General features: G+C 36.6%; 1 long non-coding RNA gene across 1 annotated transcript; it reads right to left on the reverse strand.

Annotated features, from left to right (window-relative positions):
* Window positions 1–1,243: 1,243 nt before the first annotated feature.
* Window positions 1,244–3,172, reverse strand: LOC107755913 (uncharacterized). The gene is made up of 3 exons (XR_001641754.1): window positions 2,982–3,172; window positions 2,792–2,886; window positions 1,244–1,521 (listed from the first exon to the last, which is right to left on the reverse strand). It is a non-coding gene; the product is annotated as an uncharacterized LOC107755913 (long non-coding RNA).
* Window positions 3,173–6,032: the final 2,860 nt, after the last annotated feature.

Here is a 6,032-nt window from a genome sequence, read left to right on the forward strand (position 1 = left end):
CCTAAAGACAAAAAAAAAAAACTCTAAATACAATTCAATAGATATGGAACAGAAAAGTAAATTTTAAAGAATTACTGAAAAGCACGCAAGTTGAAGATGAAGAGGAGAGGCTGTGTTGCCATGTCCTCTGCTGGAATCCAGATTTAAACAGACTCCAACTTGACAGACAACTGTGGCGACAGAAGTCGTCCACTTATGTCAGAAGCAGATTGACATTAAGAACAGAGAAAGGCATAAAATTAGACATACACATACATGCCTTGTCTGTCCTTGTGCAGGTACTAATATAGTTTAAATGTATCAAATAGGACAGTCCAGCACTATTAAAAAACTGTTACAGACAAATACAGCATTTAAAAAGCAAGTTTAGCCTTTAAAAACACAGTGTAAATATAGATTAACAAAAAAAAAAAAAAAAAAAAAAAAAAAAAAACACTTACATGTAAATGATGCAGTTATGAGCTGATAAAGCGGTCAATCAGTGAAGGTCAAAGGAGGCTAGAAGAGACTGGAACTCAGTCAACGGCACATCCAGCTGCCCAGATAACCTGGGGGCAGATATTACAAATAAGACTCAATTAGTGTCAAAAACTGCATGAAATTCAATTGTACAAAGAGTAGAAATGGTAAAACTGGAGGAGAGCAGAGCTGATGTGTCCTCTTGTCAAATGCAGGTCTGTGCGGCTACATCTGTGGCTACATCTGGAAAACAAAGATGATGAGCGACAAAAGGACATATGAAAATTAAGAGAATAGAAGGGCAAGGGGTGGGGGGAGGAATTTAGACAGCAGATTACACTGAAAAATAAAAAAATATCATAGAACTTACCTTGTTCAAATGATTCTAACACTGAAACCGACAGAGAATTGAACAGACAAAAAGCACAGGTGGGCATGAGCCGGTGTAAGCACTTTTAAACGGTTACACTGAATAACTAAATGTCCATGATCAACCATCCTAAAGCGCTTTAGTGTGACACTGCTATAGTCTCTTGTCTCTATGTCTGGGGCGCCCCATCTATCTGATATCGGAGCTCAAGCTGCAGGTGACTGACACCATCCTCTACCTAGCATTGCTTTGATCAGAGACTGCAATGGAGGATCACACCATCCAACACAAGGCTTTCTGGGAATATGGCTCAAACCAGTAAACGGACCAATATACACAAGAGGTGTAAATATATATATATATAAAAAGTTTAAAAAGGAGGACTCACCTCAGCAGCTGTTGATTTTCCCGTGAAATAACTGTACTGACATGGTCAAGTCTTCACTGGAACAAAGCAATCAATTAAAAACTGCATTTGTTACTAATGTATCAAGAGGTGTAAAAGGAACATGGAAAGCTGTTTTATGCAAATCAGAACCATCTTTAAGTTGAAGTCTACCATTTAAATTGAATTGACAATAGATGACCATGGAATTCTGTAGCATGTGACTCATCAAGATGGACATTGGTGGGCTTCCAACAAAGAGAGAAAAACAGCAGCACATTGAGCTCCTTCCGTATATCCAGATTACCTGGAGGACAATTACAAATAAGGCATTAGTGTTTGCAGTTGCATGTACATTAGAAAGGTTTCTCACATACGGAGTTAAATATTACTAAGAAAACCATTTCCTCTACACATCCTAATTTTAATTAATTTAAAGAACTGATTTTGTCAAGACAGCAAAGCAGTCCGCTGTTCAAAACCAGGTCTCAGTCAAGCTCAACATGAATAGTGACTATTGCTGGAATGAAGTCAGCTTTGGGACTCTGGAATTGTCAGACATCTGTAAAACCAGAGAAAGAGAGTAGTGCAAAAGGACATGGGTTACTAGAACATGTGTAGAGAAGAGCAATAATTGGGGGAGAAAACACTAATGCATGGTCTGCAACCTTGCGGAGTAGACCGTCTCCATGAGTAAGAGAGTGCAGCACTGTAAACTCAAAGCACACTATACGTGACAAGTAGAGCACTTAAAATGACAAGAGTCACATTATAAATCCATATTAAAAAAAAAAGACAAAACCAAGATGCATAGTGGAAAGTCTATGTAAACATACTGGTCACAAAACAGACAATAGATCAACCATCCCTAAAAACCCTGTAGTGTGCACACTGCTAATTGGATCTCTGCGGTTTAATTCTTCCTAGCACTCAGTTTGGGGCGCCCCATTTATCTGATATCTGAGCTCAAGAAAGAGCGTATTCACCCCTGCACAATGTAGTAAATATTGTAAGGGTGGCAGATAGTCAAATACAAGGAGAACTTAAATGGAAAACTGTGATGATCTATTGGAAAGAGCTCCTTTGGGAAGGTTTAACCGTAAACAACTCATGCAAACACAATTAGAAAGAACACACACACACAGTAATGGGATAAAAATATAAGAACTACACTTACAGAGAAAATTTTTTTTTTTAAAAAGTAAAATTTCTGCAATGGAACTATTACTCAATTTGCATCAAAATACATTTGCCATCTTTGTTCAGTCACCTGACAATTTGGACAGATTAATTGAATGCATGACAAGCTTTCAAATGCTGTATTAGGCTTGTATCCACAAATTTAATATTCAGAATCAGCACTGTTCAAAATAAAGCTAATATGCAATTACCAATAGTTCAAAGTACAAAATAATTCAGTTCCCCAATAACGATCTCAAAGCAATATTAATATATTAAAGGTATTCTAAAAAAAATCTAAAAAAAATGAGCAGCTCAAATTAAACTCATTAATTCTAGAAATCTACGGAATAAAGCCTGTGCGAGCTTTGTGTGAGATATGTTTGAAAGTTACTCACCAATTTCCAGTCATAATGAAGCATCCGAAAGACCGCAGAATCACAATTTGTGTATGAAAAGCACCAAGTTTACTCAGAATATGGCAGCATCGAGTCTAACCAGAAAGAGCAAAAATAAATAAATACCAGAGATGAAGACTAAAGAAGCACAAGCATAAAAAAATATATATAAACATACACATACATATACAAGCACATGCTGAAACTGCAGTTATTTTCCCGAGGCAGTTTTCCCGCCTCCAGCAGCGATTGATAGTCAAACTCTCTATTAATTTTCTATTGGCTACCTTTGTAAATGCTAATATATTAAAGCACAAAAAGACAAACAAAGAACAAGGGAAAAATGAAACAAGATTTCTTAATCGTAAAAACACTTCAGCTCTCCAACTTCCATCTCAGACCGACAAGCTTCAGATGCTGGCTATTTATACCCACGAGCACAACCATTGACAAGCAGCCAGGAATTAAATATTCCAATTAACAAGAGTCATACATGCATTTTGTACCTAACTTAATCAACAAAATTATTATTTCACAGCCATGTAAACATATTTCTTCACTGTAAGACTTTTTGATTTTCAAACAACAAACAATCCCCATCATCCTCCAAATGTGGTTTCTCCCATCTCCCATGATGCACCACAGCACAGATATAAAAGTTCCTTCCTGTCACCATCAGGTTTTTCAACTGCCTTCAAACTGATTCAGCAATTCAATCAAAAAAGGCTTTGAATGTCACTAGTGATGGGAAATCGAGGCTTTCTGAACCGTTTGAGGCTGTCTTGAAATTGTGCCGGAAAACGGTTCATTACTCGAAGCTTTTAACACCGTGCGCATTAGCGACATCTGGTGGTCAGACTCGGTTTCTCCAGCCTATCTAACGAAACATCGCGGAGCAGAGGATGGTTTGAAAAAGTTTTTAATCTGTGCCAACTCGTGTCATGCGCAGTCCGGTCAACAGATTCACATATTGATCAATAATATAAAATATACAAGTGTGTGATTATAATTAATAATTGAAGTGAGTAGTAGCAAAAATATTTTGGGTGAGCTGTTCGGGGTTTCTGAGACCCCAGCTAGAACATGATAAAATGCAATAGAGGTGTGACGTGCGTTCAGTTTCTGTCTGGTGTTGAGATTATTCTAAACTATTCTACTGAATCCCAAATAAGTGTAGCTACACACACACACACAAGTCAATGTAAAGTCAAACACAAGAGTCATGCGAAGCGCCGATTTTTTCAGACCAGCTGTCCCGATCTTCCGATACTGCATGAGGTTCGAAGCTCCAAACGTCATCAATCACGCGGTGTTGTCATTTCGATACAAGCATCGGCACAGTGTGTGATACAATAATGCTTTGAAAACTGCGTCGGAGCCTCGGTATCAATCGTCCCATCACTTCACTAAAACAATACAAGCCTCGATACGGAGCTCCATCTGGAAGTACAAGATATTTTCGATGCAAGCTTCGAAGACTTGGTATCCGGCATAACATCACTAGAAAATGTGGATGGCCAATATAACTATATCAAATGTTTATTGTGATTTTGCTTTCTCAGTATGTTAATACAGCTGCACAGTACAAGACTGCTTGGAATGTTTGACTTCTTAAAGCAATAAAGAATGCACAGGAATAAGAAGTTAAGCAGCGCTCGATCTTAAATGAGTTATTTATGGCAATAAGGCAGAAAGGCGTGTGCAGAAAATGGTCTCTCAGGCTGCATGCGATCCCCAGTTCAGTTCACAGCATAATGTGCTTCAACGGTCTAAAACCAGTGTTCGAATTGTGTCAAAGCTCTTGAGGGGTCCCCCTAACCATAAATAAAATAAAATAAAACTTTATATACATACTTATGATGCAATTATTTTTTTTGTCTTGTCCTTGTTATCGTTGAGAAAACCTAATTCTAAGATAAAAGATGATTTTACTATGATCAGTGAATCAGGTGTACCAAACAATCACTAAGCAAAGAATAATTAAATATCTAGCCTAGGGGTGTGCGATGTTGACAAAAAATGATATCTCTATATTTTCTGGGATTTTATCGATAATGATTGATAATCAGACGATATTTTGCTGAGTGTGTTGCGCTTTAGGACTGTCATGGACAGCTGACTCTGTGTGGTGGTCAGTTCACAGCAGTGACAGAAATTAATCTTTTCCAGCAAGTTTAAAATTATTTTTACCCTTTATGGGTATTTTTGCCTTTGTAAAGCCATTTTTTTCTAGAAGTATGTCTTATATTTAATCAATAAAGTAAATTATAATAATAAGACATTTGGGGCAGTTACCAAACAAATAAAATCATTATCAACAAAATTCATGCAATGCAGAGGAAACACAGAAGCTGCGTCTGAAGTGGCATTTAGATGCATATACACACTGTTTAATGCAAGGCATGAATGCTCTAACCTGCAGTTACAAATGTATAAATAATGTTTTGTTATTTTAATCTTAAAATGTTGAATACTGATATTTGAAATTATTTTTTAAAATATATAAAAAGGTACTTTAAATGTGAAATTAAAACCGCCAGTAGGTGGCAGCAAGTCACTGTTAATAAGTGAGTCATTGCGATTGAACCGAATCATTTAAACAGTTAACGAACGAAACACTGTCATGTTTTTCAGAGACGCAAAACAGTGCTGTGGCTTTGTTTGGAACCATTTTTGTTGGCGAAATAGAGCAAAAAATAGGCAATGTGGTGTCTAAAACGTAATTCTCTTAATATTAACTTCTTGATTATTGAACTGTTGTATAAAATAAAAAAAGTGAACGTAAAGAAATGTTTATCAGTACTGATCTGTACATTAGGTCTTAAAGTGACAGCACTATTTTACTTGCTGCTGTCTGTCATCATTAATCTTAAAAGAAACAGAGAAAACTGCTCTTGGCTGAATCTATTTAATTCATACAGTGAACATTATTCAGTGTTTTATTTTTTGATTATTCAATTTCTAGAATGCTAGTGTTAAATAGACTTACTATACCGGAAAAAATTAACGGTGACATATTATGCCCCTTTTTACAATATGTAATATAAGTTTCTGGTGTCCCCAGAATGTTTCTGTGAAGTTTCAGCTCAAAATACTCCACAGATCATTTATTATATCATTTTGAAAATGCCTATTTTGAGTGGAAGCAGAAACACGCTGTTTTTCAGGCCTGTCTCTTTAAATGCAAATGAGCTGCTGCTCCCTGCCCCCTTTTCCAGAATAGAGCTGCGCCATTACAGCT

Source organism: Sinocyclocheilus rhinocerous, unplaced genomic scaffold (assembly GCF_001515625.1).
Source record: "Sinocyclocheilus rhinocerous isolate Xijiao unplaced genomic scaffold, SAMN03320098_v1.1 scaffold923, whole genome shotgun sequence".
NCBI lineage: Eukaryota > Metazoa > Chordata > Actinopteri > Cypriniformes > Cyprinidae > Sinocyclocheilus > Sinocyclocheilus rhinocerous.